Source organism: Neofelis nebulosa, chromosome 7, assembly GCF_028018385.1.
Source record: "Neofelis nebulosa isolate mNeoNeb1 chromosome 7, mNeoNeb1.pri, whole genome shotgun sequence".
Taxonomy (NCBI): domain Eukaryota; kingdom Metazoa; phylum Chordata; class Mammalia; order Carnivora; family Felidae; genus Neofelis; species Neofelis nebulosa.
In genome coordinates this window covers 124,338,529-124,357,672 of record NC_080788.1, presented here as the reverse complement: position 1 = coordinate 124,357,672, position 19,144 = coordinate 124,338,529, and the positions used below count along the sequence as shown (strand labels likewise).

General features: G+C 41.5%; 1 protein-coding gene across 32 annotated transcripts in view; it reads right to left on the bottom strand.

Moving 5' to 3' along the window:
• Positions 1 to 19,144, bottom strand: part of NRXN3 (neurexin 3) — a 1,582,316-nt gene that overhangs the window by 1,042,320 nt on the left and 520,852 nt on the right. The gene's annotated exons all lie outside the window — the stretch shown is intronic.

The window sequence follows — 19,144 nt, the reverse complement described above, 5'->3', positions numbered from 1 at the left end:
TCCCACACAATATCCCTTCTGCCACCCCCTAAATCAGTTTCTCCTTTCCTTCACACTCACAACGTCCTAACTCAATATGGTTCACTTAGGATAACAAGCCCTTTACAAAATTCTGGCCAAGAAAAGTTTCTCTGGGAGAGAATACAAGTTATTAAGCCTCATCAACTTAATTAGCCTCTTTGTTATTTCTGCACTCGAAACTGGCCTTTTTAGTACTGATGCCTTGACATTGGCAAAGTTTGCCTGGATAATCACATTCCTTCCATAGAAAATTATTTTTCAAATAAATACATAAGCTAGGCTTCCTGAAGGAAAATTATGGCCATAAGCATGAAATACAGGCCGTGAAAGCAATCTGCATGGGAGAGAGAATATATGGGTGAAGAAAAGATCTGCCAAGTCTTAGGATGAAAAGATTGAGGGTGCCTGTGACCTGAACCTATCACCAACAATAAATACATGTTGAGTACATTCTATATGCCAGGCACTGGGATATACCATAGTTAAGGGTCATAGAATTCTCTGCATTAAAATAAGAGCTAGATGGGGAGCCTGGGTGGCTCAGTCAGTTAAGCGTCCGACTTTGGCTCAGGTCATGATCTCACAGTCCACAGTCCATGGGTTGAGCCCCGCATCAGGCTTGGTGCTGACTAGCTCGGAGCCTGAAGCCTGCTTTGGATTCTGTATCTCCCTCTTTCTGCCTCTCCCCTGCTCATGCTCTGTCTCTCTTTCTCTCTCAAAAACAAATAAGCATTAAAAAAAAAAAGTAATAAAAAAATAAATAAGAGCTAGGTTCTTTTTTGTCTGGTCTAGGAGACAATCTGTGAAGATACCAAATTCCTAGAGACGCAATCAGTTGAAGTATCAATAGGAAGATATATTGGAACAACAAAGTAGATAGACAGAAGTGATAATGGAGCTAGTGAAGAAGGCTCTGCTGTCCTCTGAAGAGTACGTGGTTGGAAAAGAATCTCATGATATGTATCACACCAATATGGGGCACATTAGAGGTTAAGAGCAAAGATCCATGGTCACCTTTTTATTTTATTGAAGAATAGTTGACACAATGTTATAATAGTTTCAGGTGTAGAACACAGTGATTCAGTAAGTCTATACATTATGCTATGGTCACAAGTGTAGCTACCATCTGTCACCATACAATGCTATTAAAATACCATTGACTATATTCCCTATGCTGTATCTTTTATCCCCATGACTTATTCATTCCATAATTATAAAGCTGTACCTCCCACTTCCCTTCACCCATTAATAACTAATCTTCTTTGAGCACTCTATGGTTATTAGTGATAACTAAAACTCAGTCTACTGTGGTAGAATCATTGTTCATAATTCTTCACACCTTCCCTGGTATTTTGTATTATACACACACACCCTTTGCCTCCCACTCTGCAGTACCTTCCACTAGAGTGGGTATGGTGTATTATCCCACCCCATGATGGGCTTGGCCACATGACTTGCTTTGACCAAGGGAATGTGGACAGAAGTGACAATGTGCCAGATGCTGACAGAGGTTTCAGGAGGCACTAGATGCTTCCATCCTCCCTCTTGCACACCCTGTCATTTTGATAGGAAAAGACAGGATAAAATAGGCAGAAAGGGAAATGATAGGACCTGAGGTCCCTGGGTGGGGAAAAACACAATTTTTGAACAATGCTGGGAGTGTCTGACCACAACAAAACCCCTCAGGCTTAAGGTTCCTCTTAAGAATGTAACAGACCCTACCTACTCCCCCTCAGGTTTCCCTTGGGAATTTGACAAAAGACCTAAGGCCATAGGCCACCCCTCCTACGAGCCAATCAGGAATGGACAGCCCAGTACCTAGAGCTATCAAGCCAATTAGGGCAGGAACTGTGAAGGAACAAGGGGGAAGGGAAAGGGAGAGCTAACCAAAACTTTATAAAACAAATACCCTTGCCTATTGTCAAAGGCATTCACTTTTGAATGTCCCTTCTCTGTAAAAATAGCTTTCCTACTATTCTTCCTTTCTAATCTTATTCTCTAAATAAACTTTTGCTTGCTACTCATTTTGTGTCCAGCTCTTCATTCTTTTTTAATTTTTTTTATATGTTTATTTATTTTTAAGAGAGAGAGAGAGAGAGACAGAGTGTGAGCAGAGGAGGGGCAGAGAGAGAAGGAGACACAGAATCTGAAGTAGGCTCCAGGCTCTGAGCTGTCAGCCCAGAGCCCGACACGGGGCTTGAACTCACGAACCGTGAGATCATGACCTGAGCCGAAGTTGGATGCTCAGCCGACTGAGCCACCCAGGCACCCCCAGCTCTTCATTCTTTGAAGCAGCGAGACAACGAATCCTGGGTATTAAGGTAAAAAAAAAAAAAATCCTGCAACAATTTGCCAGCAGAGTACTTCCTGGGCAGTGTCAAAGGAGAATGTAGAGACTATCAACACCTGCAGCTCTATCCAGTCATTTCAGAGCCTGGAGCACAGCCCCCCAACCTATAAGCATAATTAAATGTTGCTTGTTGTAAGCTACTAAGTTTTCGAGTGACTTATTAACAATGTGACTGAGGCACTGACAAGTATGCCTAATGTGAAGTCATTAAAAATCATATTTTTAAGATTTTCTTTATAATTTGAGACAAAGCTATATTGATATAAAGCTAAATTGAAATTATGGCATAATTATGGAATTATATAACCAAAATGATGACATAATTCTAACTGAAAAAATTCAGGATAGAGAATTACTTTTAAAATGACATGAAAATATATTTTATAGGGGTGCCAGGGTAGCTGGCCAAAGTCAGTTAAGTATCTAACTTTGGATCAGGTCATGATCTCACTGTTTGTGGGTTTGAGCCCTACATCGGGCTCTATGTGGACAGCTCAGAACCTGGAGCCTGCTTTGGGTTCTGTCTCTCCCTCTCTCTACCCCTCCCTCACTTGAGCTCTGTCCCAAAACTAAACATTAAAAATTTTTTTTACATATATGTATTTTATATACACACTGCCTAGAGGAATGGAATAAAGCATACGACTAGGTTAACAATGACCATTTCCGGTATAATTATGCTTGATTTTTAATTTATTTTTAATTATTATCTGCCATAAAAATAGGTACTCAATTAATATTGGCTAAATAAAAGTTGAATTAATAAATTTTCATACATTCCAAATTTTCTAGCATGAACATATATATTGTTTTAATAATCATAAAAATCAATGTGTTTTTTTTTTTAATAGAGATCCATGACTTAGAACATTGGTAATAACCCACTGAGAACAATTATTAATGAGGCTTCTTCCCAACAGTGGCAAACACTCCTACCAGAGCTCTAATCTACAGATTGGTTTATTGAGTAGCATTTTATGAAGACAGACTAACAGTCCTACCGAAGTCAAGATTCATTATATCAATTGCATCAAAGCAACTCGGTAGTGAAAAGAAATGGGATGGGTCAAATGTTCTCAGTGTCGGAAGGAAACAAAGCATGTGTTGAAGGGATTGCACAAAGAAGAGAAAGAATGTGAAAGAAAGGTGAGGAAGAAGGTAAAAGACTGAAGTGAGAAAGAAAGGGGAAAAAAATTTAGAAGTAATTCGATTCAGCTTCATCCTGAGGAAGCACTACTTCATCATCACACATCAATCTCCCTTTACAGAAAGCCCAAGGGAACCCAACATCAGGCAGACAGGGTCTCTTTTGCAGCAGCCAAGTCAAGAATACTCTGCACTCTTCCCTTGAACTTTAGCCACCTGGCTCTACAGTCATTGTTCCCTCTTGCTGAAAGAGAGGCTTTCTCATTTATTCACAGGGAGATGGCTTCCAGGCTACACAAAGTGCTTACAGAGGCCTACAAGGCCATCCTTCCTTCCCTTCTACTAGCTGCCACTTACCTAGATAGCCCCAGGCACCAGCCACCATGCGGCTTCTGGCAGCCCACATTTTAAGGCAGCCTCCAGGCCAAACATTCTGAATAAACAAGGGTCAATTTCATCCCTCTGCAAGGTAACTGCCCATTAAAAGTAGATATTATTGCTGTATCAAGCCCCCAAAAAGGAGACAGAAGGGAAGAAAGGGTTGTGTAGGGTTGAGGTGGAAGAGAGGAGAAAAAGAAGGAGAATGACAGTAAAAAGGTAAAGAGGACAGGGGAGGGGACCAACTGGGGCTCACCTCACCAAGGAGAGTTGCAAGGTCAGCCCCATTGTTTCAAATGGTAGAAATGCCTGCCCTGGATGCATAAGCCCCCTTACCCTTTTATAGGAGCTTCATCATTCATTCCCATGTCTGCCAATCTGTTTGCCCTGAACAACACTTCAATCTTGCCTCTCTACAGCTAACACTGGGTTATGGGAATCACTGCAACAGGGCCAAGAGGCTAGGCCCCAGTCTAAGGGAACTCCTGGATGATTTTTCTTTAGATGCATCCTCACCTCTGCCCATCAGAAAACTCTAACCTGTGTGTGTGTTGAGGAGTGGAGAAGAGGGGTGTTCAGGCACCAATCTTCTCCAAATTTCTCAGATAATAAACTGGAATTCTAACTTCAGTAAAGTAAATCTTTGAGTTATTAGCTCCATTCATTTAGTCTTCCATTCAGTCTTTGACTTTTTTCCTCCACAACAAAGACTGAGCTCCTTTTCTTTCTTCCCTTGGCACTGGGATGCTTGATACATGCTTAATGGTTCTTGGGCTAGTGCAGGAGAATAAGCAAGACAAAATTTAAAGAGGTCCAGTTTTATGGCTGAAGAACGAGAGAGAGAGTGTGTGTGCACATGTGTGTATGTGTGTGCTCGTGTGCATATGGACATAGGTGTGAGTTAGGGTACGTGGTGGCCCTGGATGAATCAAAATAGGGCAAAGTTTGTCTTCCCAGTACAGAAGACCCATTCTAAGCTTTTCTAGACCAGCCCCATAAAACCTTAGACATCTTCACCTTTACTTAGGAACCAAGAATGTGGGCAAGAGAATGTGGGGGACCCTGACTGCTTTTCTAAACCCTGAATTTACTCCAAATGGGCAGCTTCCATGTCTGCTTATGCCTCAAGTTCACCCACTGAAAGTCTTGAAGCTGAGGGTGCACAGAGCTGGAAGATAAACAAACAAAAAAAAAGCCCTCTCCACTTCCCATGGTTCTTTCTCCCTCCCAAAGTACCCAATTCCATCACCTCCAAGACCTCCCATTTTAATGAATGGCAAAGTATAATATAAAATCTAACAGACTAGGTTTTAAAATTCTGACCTCTAGTATTTGTGACTATGGCAAGTTATTTAACCTTTCTGGGTCTTGGTTTACTTATCTTAAAAATCTTAATCATACCACACACTTTACAAGCTTGTTCTGTGTATTGAATATGTATAAAGTTACAGGTGTCATGCTAATATGTTTACATAATCATCTTATTTAAGCCTCACAACAACCCCCAAAAGGCTTGTTTTCTAGATCAGAAAATGGAGGCTTAGAGAGGTTAAAAATACACCCAAGATTACATGGTAATCAGTACAGAACTGGGATTCATATCCAGCTCTGTCTGACTCCAAAACTCCTGCATCTTAACCTAAGCACCAAATTATACCTGGCACATAGTAGATACTCAATAAATGTGAATTCCCTTTTTATACTCCCTGATGTGTAAATTTCAGTGGCTTTGATAACCTTGGAACAACTCTACACTCCTTCCAAAACTGCCTTTCAGTGGCTCCTCCCACCCTTTCTTGGAGATGATCAGGAATCCGGATATTCACACCACTTCTTTAAGCATCTCTTTTAAAACAGATGTGTTGATAATGTAAGGTTCGGGTAATGAGATTTTCCAGGCCATAAGTTGCTAACTGTGAATTAATTGCCTAGCCTATTTGCAATAAATAAAGGGACTATTACATGTAAAAAAAAAAAAAAATCCTAAGGAGCCACTGAGCTTGTGCAGAAAGGTTCTGAGTTGCTCTACACAAGCATCCTGTTGTCATCTACACAGGATGACCACACCAAAGGGACAAAGCCAGAGCACCTCCTCACATTGCCTGAGGATAGAGAGTCCCAGTCCAGGATTCAAAATACTGAATTACAAGCCCCACTATGGCTACCTATGTGACTCTAGACAACTTATATAACCGAACTGAACCTCAGTTCTTCCTCTGTGAATTACCAGCACTAGAACAGGTGACTTTTAAGGCTGTGACCAGCTCTAGCATTCAATGAATCTGTATCAGCTGATACGTGGCAAAAACACGGTTTCCTTGTTGAGTGATCTCTGAGAAGTTCCTACGTCCAAAAATAAATTCAGCCTTGCTATGAAATATGTGATGTAACCCACTCAGTCTAGAACTATTTTGAGAAATACAACTAGGCAGTAAACGTGATGCTGCCAACGGTGGGCCTGAGGCATTTTTTTCAGGATCAGAAACTATCAAAAGTATATACCCCTCATTAATATACCAGTGAGTCCCCCACCACACAAACCCATAGTCCATAAGATGTTACAATGTCTGAGAATTGTTTAGGCTATTGTTTTAATAACACGTGCCTGCTGCCTAAAGGGCTTAGCCTACTTCGCACAGCTCCCTGGTACTAGAAGCTATACTTCCATTTCCTGAGCGCACAGTCCCTCCTCATCTTCCTCAAGCCACTTCAGTAACTACTAGATTATGGAGAAACTCAAAACCCAACAGGTGACGAGTGGCTGAAGAAAGCAGTGATGTTTATCCTGCGAATGACTGACAACATTTCAGTGGAAAATGACAGTCATCTTTAAGTAACTGAAGGTCTATTGTAGAAGAGGGTTTAGGTTTGATCAGTTCTATATATCCCAGGTGTCCATGGCATAGTGAGTACTAAGTAAATGTCAAGTGAGTGGATAAATCCTGTAGAGTTCCCAAATCCTGAACCAAGATCAAAAGAAAGATATTAGAAGAACTGAGACCTCTGTGCACGGCAAAAAGGAGACTTTTCAAATATTTAGTGCTATCCAAACATGAAATGGGAGAGGAACTCCCTTATCACTTGGAGCCATAGAGTATTATTGATAACAAAAGAGTGGGTTCAGGGGTGGAGGGCCCAGAAGAACTGGATAACCTTGGGCAGGTTACTTAACCTATCCTTGACCCTATCATTCCTCAGATGTAAACTGAGCATAAAAATAGCACCTATCCTATACAGTTATTACAACTATTAAATAAGCTACCCATTGCTAAGCATTTAGCATAGCATATGGAAACAGAGCAAATGTTCCCATAGAGTCCACAGAACACTTTAGGGATTTTATCAAGGATGTTTATGCAACAGATACTGGGTTAGACTCAAAAACCTCAGAGGTCCCTTCCAACTCTAAATATGACCCTATGAATTCTGATAAAAGTCACCCCCCACCATCCCCTATAAAGGTGTTTTTATCACCCGAACAGCACTTTTATTCATCAACCCTTTTTCTTTCCACTTCTGTGCTCAACATAGACTTGACTCTGTAGACTTCCACAGAAGGAGGCCCCACATTGCAGCAGCTGGAGAAGTTGGGTTGTTCGTGAAAGAAGTTTCCTTACAGACTGGAAAATAGGGCATGGGGACCAGAGACACCCAGCTGGAGATGAGCAACTGCCTGTCACCACGCATGGTGACATTAAGAGCCAGGCACTATCTTCAGACCCAGAAAGGAAGACTTCAAGGGTGGGAAAAATTCAACTAAGCAAACATCAGAGCAGTTACCTTCCATTTACAATGTCACTGATGGAGATACAGAATGTGCTGCCTTTGGCTGGTGTTAGTATGTGGCTGTGGGCAACTGTAGGAAAACAGTATTCAAATACCAGTGGGCCACAGCAGGGAACTCCAGACAAGAGGCCTGCAGAGAAGATTGAAATCTGAAAGGCACCGGGCTTTCTTCCCCTGGGGAAACAAAGAAGGCGAGCATGCTAATCCCACAGATTTCATAAGGTTTCTGATTTACTGGCCTCTCAGAAGGCTCTGCTGGGGTTTGTCATTTTGATGAGAATGGCTTGCTGTAAAGGTTAAACATGCTAAGAAGCATGAAATGATCTTCTCCAAGAAAGATTGCATCTCTTTGCCACAGAAATGGCAGTCTAATAGTCCTCAGAAGGGGGCCTTCCAAGAGCTGTTCGTACCCAGGGATTCCAGCCCTAAGTCCCAGATGCACTTGTCACTACAACATCCTCTCTGTTGAGCTGCCTTTATTTGTTGCTCATGGGGCAAGAGGAGATAGGTGTTGAAAGAAAGAAAGGAGCAGGGGCGCTGGGCAGCTCAGTTGGTTAAGCATCTGACTCTTGATTTTGGCTCAGGTCATGATCTTGTGGTCATGGATACAGCCCACCACACTAATAGTGCAAAGTCTGCTTGGGATTCTCTCTTTCTCTCTCTCTGCCCCTCCCTGCTTGCTCACTCACTCTCTTTCCCAAAATAAAATGACATTTAGAAAGAAAGAAAGAAAGAAAGGGAGGGAGGGAGGGAGGGAGGGGAAACGTATACATGTCTTTATCTTCATATTTCTTCTCTCTAAATCAACTGCCAACATTTCAAAAAAAAATTACCAATAAGACTAAATTACTGGAAATGGACTAAATGCTTTTCCTATAATGTCATAATTCTACTGCTTAGTAGGCCACAGGGACATAAACATATATCTTCACAAAATATGCACAGATACTGCCAGTGCCTATTTCTTTAAAAAAATTCAACCAAAAGGGAACTGAAATGAGGGGTTAAGAACATTACATTCCATCCTGTGGGCAATTCATTTCCTACCTGGAGGCCTCAGTTTCCTCACCTAAAACTGGGGAGGGGGGCGGGGGGATCGTTATGCCAGATAACATCTGAGCCTCTGGCAAGATAAATAGATCTATGACTCTTTAATACTCTCTCTGGTTTTCTTTGGGTCAATCCAGTTTCAGGTTTTGAGTTCGTACCTTTTATTCATGATTGCTACAGGTGTGTTGTCTCTTCATGTTAATAACCCCAAATTGGGTTATAACAGAACCCATGAAAATATAGACACATCTGGGAAACTGGAGGGAAACTATATACATGTGACCTATGCACAGACACATCCACAATCCTCGGTATTAAATATCATTGCTGTAAATTCCTAATGAGAGACTAGAATAAGGAAAAATTAAAAATCTGATTTCCCTATCTGTAAGGAAAGAATCTTTTGGCTTAATATCAAACATGCCCACTTTTATAAAAGAAACTACAATTCATTTTTTTCATCAAATCTATGCCCGAGTATGAGATAATCACAGTTGTCAACAACAGATCATTTTAACCTAGTTCTTCAAAATCTAGGATTATACTGGAGTCAGGTCTTGATTCCAAGTACAAACCATTTAAAGAATGGAGAAGAGCAGGCTTTGGTATGTTTTCCTTCCGGCACAACCCTCCTTCCGACTTTTAACTTCTAGCCTGTATTGTTATGCTTAAACACAAAAATCCCATCTAGATTATTTCTACAACAGAAGGAAAAAAACAGGATAAGAACACCAGCCATATAATTTTTTTTTTCCATTCTTGAATTGAACTCCAAATTCAGAAAGGGGTATATTGGCTTATCTATGTAAGTACATCATACATTTTGGTTTATAACAGAGGTTCCCAACAAGCCAATTAAGCAGCCACTGTGGATATTCTCAGTGGTAAATCTAAACACTGAGGCACAGAGAGTTAGGCACATATATTCAGAGTGGGACCAGCGTATGTAGGGGACTACTAGCTACCTCCTCCCCTCTCCTCCCAAGCATCTCTAGCTGATTTGAGATGGTTGAGTAGAACAGGAAAGAAAGAATAACTTTTGTGGCCAAACTCTTGTTCTAATCAAGTCTTGAACACTCTTTAGCTACTGTACAATTAAGTCCTATTGATACTTCCCCTTTAATATCTATTGGATGTGCCCCCCAAACGCAACCTCCATTCCCTCTACCTCACTTAGGGCTCTTATTTCTCATTCCCGAATTAATGCAAATGCAAACAGAACTAATGCACACTAGTCTGTTGGCTCCTGTCTCCCACATCCCACCCTGTTCTCACATTGCTAAAAATAGCATGCCTCCTGTAAGAGAAGGTCCAAACTTGTCGGGAAAGTGAACAAAGTGCTTCACAACTGGCCATGCCACCCCTCCAGCCACACCTTGTAAAATATCCCCTCAAATTCCTCTCCTACTTCCCAAGCTTTAGATTCCATACACCAGGAAAACTTCCTATTTACCAAAGTCACCTTCACATATCTGCTTCCTCTGCCTGGAATACTTTCACCTGTCTGGTCTACCTGGGAGAGACCCACTACTTTACCAAGCCTCGGCTCTAGTGTCACCTAATTTGTGATGCTGTCCATGATACTTCCCCCTGGAATTTATGTCCCACCTTCCTCAGATATCAGAATTTATTAGAATGTTTATGAGGAGAGACATGATCAATGCTTTTGTATCCTGAGGGCTCAACATGGCTTCTGGCACATAGTGCTAAATAGGTGCTTTGGAAAGAATGAATGAATCAAGCCCTTAATTTCTTCAACCAGAAAATGAGGATAATAATATGCAGCCTGCAGAGTGGATGTGAGGGTTAAATGGCCCAGTGTATATTAAGAACTTAACACAGAACAGGCGCATAATTTCTCTCAATAAACAGTAGATCTCTTAACTTTCCTTTCCTCTTCATCTGACTGGAGCAAGGAAGAATTCATCTATCTATGAAAAGACACACAAAGCCAGAGATGTTGGAAAAAACTGTAATAATCCCTCTGTGTGCATTTTAAAGCACTTGTTTCTAATTCAGCAGCATCCCAATTTATTGCACCCATCAGGCAGATGTCTGCTAGCAGTTAAGAAGCTTTTAGCAAAGGCAGTGATAAAGGTATACAGCAGCAATATAAATGGCCACCATGTCCGTGCATTGGACAAAACCACAGCCCACAGCAGGTATGAAAGGGTTCTAAGCAGCTGTCATGTGCTGCCCCAAAGTTCTGACCCTCATATTTTCAGGCTGAACATAGGCTTAGCTATAAATTTTTTAAGGATGTACAAAATCCCCAACCAGTTCTGAGACCTTTGAGCTTCAAGACTCCAGAATAGCCAGAATTCCCTTTCCTTACTCTCTTTCAAGTTACAGGGGCAGCTTTGATCAGGAGAATCTCAGACCCTATCCTGGTAGAATAACACTTAGGAAGGGTTCATGGACTATGGTACAATTTCTTGGGATCATACAATATTGAGCCTGTGGGAAGGAAAACTTAGAAAACAGGAAGAGGAAAACAAAGAGGCTAAGTCTGAGCACTGCTACAGTGGTAACCAGAGATACAACTGTATAATCTAAGCACCAACAGATAAGAAAAAGTGAGGACATGTCAGTTGATGTTAATGAATTGTATACTTTTTTTTATTTTTTTAATATGAAATTTATTGTTCAATTGGTTTCCTTACAACACCCAGTGCTCATCCCAACAGGTGCCCTCCTCAATGCCCATCACCCACTTTCCCCTCCCTCCCACTCCCCATCAACCTTTAGTTTATACTCAGTTTTTAAGAATCTCTTATAGTTTTGCCTCCCTCCCTCTCCAGCTTTTTTCCCCTTCCCTTCCCCCATGGTCTTCTGTTAAGTTTCTCAGGATCCACATAAGGGTGAAAACATACGGTATCTGTCTTTCTCTGCATGACTTATTTCACTTAGCATAACACTCTCCAGTTCCATCCACGTTGCTACCAAAGGCCATATTTCATTCTTTCTCATTACCAAGTAGTATTCCATTGTGTATATAAACCACATCTTCTTTATCCATTCGTCAGTTGATGGACATTTAGGCTCTTTCCATAATTTGGCTATTGTTGAAAGTCCTGCTATAAACATTGGGGTACAAGTGCCCCTGTGCATCAGCACTCCTGTATCCCTTGGGTAAATTCCTAGCAGTGCTGTTGCTGGGTCAGAGGGTAGATCTACTTTTAATTTTTTGAGGAACCTCCACACTGTTCTCCAGAGTGGCTGCACCAATTTGCATTCCCACCAACAGTGCAAGAGGGTTCCCGTTTCTCCATATCCTCTCCAGCATCTATAGTCTCCCGATTTGTTCATTTTAGCCACTCTGACTGGCGTGAAGTGATATCTCAGTGTGGTTTTGATTTGTATTTCCCTGATGAGGAGTGAAGTTGAGCACCTTTTCATGTGCCTGTTGGCCATCTGGATGTCTTCTTTAAGAAGTGTCTATTCATGTCTTCTGCCCATTTCTTCACTGGATTATTTCTTTTGAGAGAGAAAGTGTATGCACACATGTACACAAGCAGAGGAGGGGCAGAGAGAGAGAGAGAGAGAGAGAGAGAGAGAGAGAGAGAGAATCCCAAGATGGCTCTGTGCTGTCAGCACAGAGCCCAACGTGTAGCTCGAACTCATGAACCACAAGATCCTGACCTGAGATCAAGAGTCAGACACTTAACCAACTGAGCCACCCAGGCACCTCATGAATTGCATATTTCTTGAGAAGCCACTTTCTCTGATAAATATCATTACCCATCAAAAGGGGTAAAAACTGGACCAAAAAGGTGACAGCCTTTAAATGTTCTTAAGAAATCCAAGGTTCTATTCATGAATCCACCAATTAAAACCTATGTATCACGGGCCTGAAGTATTCCCAGTACACTAAGGTATTACTTTTCATAGATTAAAGAATCCAAGAACTTCACTGCAGTGCTGATGTAACTAAACCCAGCCTCCTAACTTAGACAGTTATGCAGCCTGTAACAAAACAAGGACTTGCATTCCTATTCTGCCCTTCACTCACCTTTACCCCTCTACTCAGGATAAGGAAAGATACTGCCAAGCCGATGACATTTGAGAATCACAGAGTTTTAGAATTGGAAGGGCCCTGAGAGAGCATGAAACACAACTGTCTCATTTTATTTTTGCAGAACAGAGAGGCCAGAGTATCCAAGTAAGAACCTCAAGGTCACACATCTAAATAAAGGGCCTGGGTATCCCTGGGGATTGGGAGCAGATCCTCGATGGCACTGGAACCTATAAAAGCAACCAACATTATTATGTTTGACCTTAGAAGTCAGGGCTTCTGTTATTCCTACACCAGTGTTAGTCTGAGTAGACCCCAGTGGATCCAGAACCAGTTATAAAGTGATATATTGTGCTAAACATATTTTGATTTCTAATTGCCATCTTTTCTTCCCTATGATTATTCTCTGAATTACTGCCATTGGTAGATTGCATTACAATTTGCAGACTACTTCTCCAGCCCCTCCACTAGACTATGAGTTCATGAAGAACAGAAACCATGTCTCCTACAAAACTTCATCCTCACAAATTAGCTCACCAAGCCTGGTACAGAGAAGAGACAGATGCCTCCTTGTGGAACCGCTATGTTAATGTTGAAGTTCTTTCCAAAGAAGTATCATAGCTTCATTTCCTACAATTTGGGGAACCAAGAGCCACTGAAACTAAAGATACTTAATACAGGAAAATACTGAATATATAAATATTTTAATAATCTAATACTCAGAAAAAGGCGGAAAATGATTTTGAGCTTTTCATAACCATCTGACATGCTATCTAGTTGCACAAAAAAGAGATTAGTGTAGACTGACCTAAGAGGATGGTGGTGGAGAGGGAGAGAGGTGAACAGATGAGGAAGGGTTTAAATAAGAGGTCTACCTGAAATTGCTGTGAAAGATTTAAAAAAGTGGGAGAAAAATCAAGGAAAATGCCAAAGACAATGGTAATGCCAAAGACAATGGTGATGCCATTTACTGAGACTGAAGGTGGTGGGGGAAGAGTCTTAACACTGGGAGGAGGGACTCAAAATTTATTTTTCAATGTTATGATTAAGATACCTATCAGAAATCTAAATGGATATCTCAAGCAAGCAACCAGATACAGAAATCTGGGATTCCAGAGACTGCCAAGCTAGAGATCTGCCAAGCTAGTTGATTTGGGAGTCAACAACATGTAGATGACCTCTGACACCATGGCAATGGATGAGGACACCAAAGGGAGTATGCAGACTAACAGGAGGCCCAGGAATGAAGACTGAGGTCTTCCAACATTTCCTAACCACAATAGTATGTGTACAGCACAGTGCTAGAGACTGGGGGAGGTGGGCAACAAAAATATGTAATGCATCATTTTCCCTCCCTCAGTGACCTTACAATCTGACCTCTCTCAGATATACAGGAAGGAAAGGTTGCTCAATGCAATGGAAAGTACAAGAGATTAAAAGTCAGGAATCATGAATTTCAACCATTCTACAGCTACTCCAAGTTAAAGTGATGTTAACCTCTCAGAGTTTCCAATTCCTCACCTACTGAAATAAAGATTAGGAACAGAAACATCAACAGCACCTGCCAACTCTATTTCTGAGGTCAAAATTTCCATGTGGCATCCAAATGACACATTCCAGTGTCATCTAAGGGTGGGAACTCACCCTTCCCAGGCAGAACACACTGCTGCTACTCCAGAGGCACACAGCAGCATTCAGAGAGCTGGCTGAAAGGGAAGTCCCTAGGCTGCAAGGGAGAGCAGCTGCTGTCTGCACTCTTTTCCTGTTGGAACAAGAGTCACTTAAGAAAACTCAAAATATCTGTATTCTTGGTTTTCAGCTGGTGTTTATATAAGATGAATGGAATCCCAGGAACCAGTGAGAAGAGCAGATTTACCCTCTCATCACATTCTCTTCGTTGTGCAAATTATTATTTTCAAAGGCATCCGATTTCCATGATTCCGGATAATATTTCTTTTTGTCAGACAGAAGCAGCTCCACATGGCTGGATATCTGTCATAGGATATGGCCTTATGGGTCAGAATATGCTGAGCTTAGCCAAGAAAGAGCACTAGCAAAATGGTGCAGTAATATCTTATTTACGCACACACACACACACCCGTGATCCTTCATATCTATTCTAGGGGACCACCCACCTAAACAGAGCTGATTGATATAAGGAAAGACAGATAAACCAAACTGGGCCACTTTCCCTTTCTGGAAAATGTAAATGCTGGATAGAAAAATCCAGTACCTGGAGGCCAGGAGACATGAGTCACTTGAATCACAGTGCCTTAGGGTCCCCAGAGCTGTTCTGCTTCCTTTTTAAAAATGTAGTTAGTGAGATCTTCATTTGATCAATACCTCTCTAGGTAATCATGCAGTAAATCCTCTTCCTTGACTGTTAGCCATAGTAGATTCTGTAGCTTGCAACCAAGAGAACCTTACCAAGAAACTATTAGTCTCTCCATTTTATAGATAAAGAAACTGAGACTTAGAAGAATTAAGAGAGAAGTTTTTTGTACATCACCTAGCTAGTAAGTGACAGAATCAGCACAGAAACCAGGTCTATGTGACTCCAAAATTCATGCCATTAACCACTAGACCACCCTGACTCTAAGTGCTGTTCTGTAGGTTACTTTTCTTGTCATGGGAATGGACTCATGCTGAATCCTACTTTCTCGCTTGCTAAATAAATGATGGCATATTTTCAGAAAAAGTCATTCAGGGAGGAAGACAGAATCTGCAGTGGCGTCATAAATTGAAGCTTGATGGTCCACAAAAAAAATCAAATCCATAATCTTGGCTATGTACGCTTGGCTCCCACAGACTGAACTAAACAGTCTGGCCACACTGACAAGGAGAAGATGGCTTGGTTGTCTCACATCAGCTGATCATATCTTCCTAAGATAGACAAGCTGGAACGTTTCCTCTGTACAACAGGGCTTCACAGGAGGGCAGGTGGTCCTACAGATTAGAGCATTTCAACCAAACTGACTGGCAAGAAGCAACCAAAACAGGGCTTTGCTTTCTAGGTCAGAGAGATAGGCGTCTCCCACATCACTATGAAAAACAAACCCAAATAGATACAGCTGAACAACTGGGAAGGGAAGATAGATCTACATCTTCGCAGAATAGTATCAGACCATCCTGACAAAATCTAAATACGACATCAAGCCAGTTGTTAAATGTCAAGATTTAGAGTTGCTATCTTCACAGGCAGTAGAAGCATTCTTATGAGGGTACAAGCAAGAGTCATCCATTTTTACTATAAGAGAAAGATACTCCTCAAAATTAACCTTAATCTCATATATTTATATATTTCCTAGGTTCCCTGCCTTATTCCCTTATCTTTGGAGGACAGCTTTGATCTGGGAGTTGCCCTATAGACTGATCTGTTTGCTCACTTTGCTTGAGTTCTTGGGCTATTTGGAGCTAGTGTCTGACCCGGGCCATCCCCAGCTCTGTTCTTTTTCTACCAATTCTAGTATTCCACCTATGCTTTCTTCATTCTATATTAACAAATGCCTCTCTAACCCTACCATTCCTATTGTGGGACCAGTGATACCAAAGGACTGACCCCACAGCAAAATCCAAGTACAGAACACTCCAATTTGGGCCAGATAGGACACACTGCCTTAGAAATTGTCCCAGTCTCATCACATTTCCTACAAATGACCGATTCTAAGCTTCTGGTTAATGTTCAAAGAAAAATAGAGAGAAAATAGTAAACTGAGTGATGGGGTCATAGTGGGTGAGGCAGCATTCCTGGATCCAAAGGGGATCATGCTCCTTACATTAAAAATGTTGACAAGTTTTTGGTGTTTTTTTTTTTCCTTCACCACTCTTCAGAAATGCCTACAGGGTCATAGGCAGAGAAAGACCATAGTTTTGCTAGAAATAGGAGACAAAAAGATCCAAGAAATCTTGAATCCTCTTTTCCCAATCATCACTCCCCTACATAGACATGGCCTCTCCCGTCCGTTTGCCCTACTGTTCCCCTATAGACATATGGCATAACATCTACCACATGTTAGGACATTTACTGCATTCCCCTTTGTTTCCCTGGAAGGACTATACACCCCTTCATCAACATCAGGGGCTATGTCAATGTCTTTGCATTTCCAGCATCTAATACAGTGCCTGGAATATGCTAGGGTTTCAATAAATGTCTACATCATGTATAAAAATGAATAAAAGACACTCAAAGTATCTCCACTGAGAAATCAGTTTCAATAAAGAAAAACAATGTCATTGGAAAACTCTATTTTCTCTGCTAGCAAGTAGAGTCCTACCATTTTTACACTCCACTGATTCACTCTGAACACGGTGTCAGGAACAATACAGGGCCAAAAAACAATTAGCAGGAGAACAAAACAATCCGTTGAACCGTCTGGGATTTGAGCGATGTATAGATCAAATGTCTTAAATTTGCTATGCTCCTTCTCATTTGGCTAGAATAGATGACTTGGCTGCACTGTACCAGGAATAATTGTCCCTCATATATCCCCAATCAGCTGCCTCTTAATGACTAGTCCAAAGTGACAACGTAAAAGGTGCAGTGACTTTCACCGTACTTGGCAAAACTTGGACCAACTCCCATTTATATACCCTTGGAATAGGTAAGCTCAGAGACACCTTGCACCGCTGGCTACAGGAAATCCTCCTGTCTTCAGCAGTCACAAGGTCCTTGAATTGGGAAGAGACCTGAGGGGAGAAGTGGATGTCTGAAGCTATCTTTGGTTCTTATACTACTTTCCATGGTGGTGGAAGATCTGTAACAACGTGGCTTGCACCAAAACTGTCTTACTCATCTCAGACGTCAAATGACCTTTCTATTGACCTAAACCAATACCAGGGTAGTCCAGCTTCCAAACAGATTTGGCAGAAAGTCTAGGAATTTGACAGACTGACCCGCCCCATACAGCTGCTTCCTCATCTTAGCTCAAATTCTGCTTGTTGTAGCTTTGAAAATTCAGTGACTGAATTTACATCCCCTAAGCTCCAAATAAGCTCTCTCTTCCTCCTTCACCCCAGTGCTCTGTGTCCTATTTTTGATCCAGCTGTAAAAAAAGGTCTGCAGTTCTTTTGAAATACCCCTCATCTAATAATATAATTAACCTCACAAAAACCACGCCTTGAAAACATCTTTGTCTCATCATCCAGCCCCTGTTCCTGGATTGTTCCAGGATTCATCCTCATCATCAGACTTGTGATACTGGATAATTCTGGCCACCAGTAGTCTTGAGGGATGAGACCCTGCAGGTCCCTCCTCAAGAAAGTCTTCTCTTCTCTGAATCTCCATATCTTCCCAGTCTGGTCCACAAATAGAATCCATGATGCTGGCCTGTATCATTTTATTACTCTTCTTGTATAGGTGTCTCAACTCCTCAGATAAATAAATGATAAACTTCTTGAGAGCAGGAACGATGTCTGTTACAGATGTAGTATCCTTAAAGCCCTTGGATGCTTAAAGCTATGCCCTCAGCAAACACTTGATAACTACAGAAACTATCCTTTCATATAAAATAGAGTTTGACAACCTATGGACAGCCAGCTTGAGTCCATAAGCTTGGCATATAAAAGAATAAAACAAGCTGGAATTAGACACTGCTTAAAGACCAGAATCTCCGTGTCTTGATTCCGTTTCTTTTTACCTTCATCTCTACCCTTCACCCAAGCTGCAAAGTCAGTGTAGATGTAAGATGCTAAAGTGGTGAATGCAAAGGATTGCTCCCAGCACCCTGGCCTGTTTGCTTCCTTCCTCTTCACCTTCACCTACCTCTTATGCCCTTCCTCCCACGTCATGCCACACTCTAGACCTTTCTGGACTTCGTTCAGTTCCTCAACTGTGCCATGGTTTCTTATCTCTGTCCCTTGGCACATTCTGTCTTTCTTGTCTAAGACACATGCCTTCCTCCAACCTCTTTGCAAAGCTAACTCCTAGTCATATTTCAAGTCTCAGATTGCGTATTTCTTCCTGGCATCAGCTTTCTATGAATCCCTACAGGATGGTGGCTCCCCCTGCAGAGGCCTCCCAAACTTTTATTTTCCCTTTAGTGATGTTTATAACAATAATGATGATGGTTACAATCACCAATACTTACTAAGTCACTGCCTGGGAAACTACTTGCTCACTTAATCATCACCATATATTGTGAGGTAGGTGCCTGATTATCCCTATTTTACAGATGAGGAAATCAAGTCTGAAAGATACCAGTTATCTTGATAAAGTTCACAACACCCCGTAAGGGTCAGATTTCTCACCCAGTCTGGCTCCAGAGTTCATGTTCTTAACTAATACATCCTGCTGCCTCTTACATGTTTGTAATTATTTCTTTAATGCCTAAATACTCCCGGAGGCAGCAACTCCATGAGAAAAGGCCTGGATCTACCTTCTTCTACAGTGTATTTTTAAA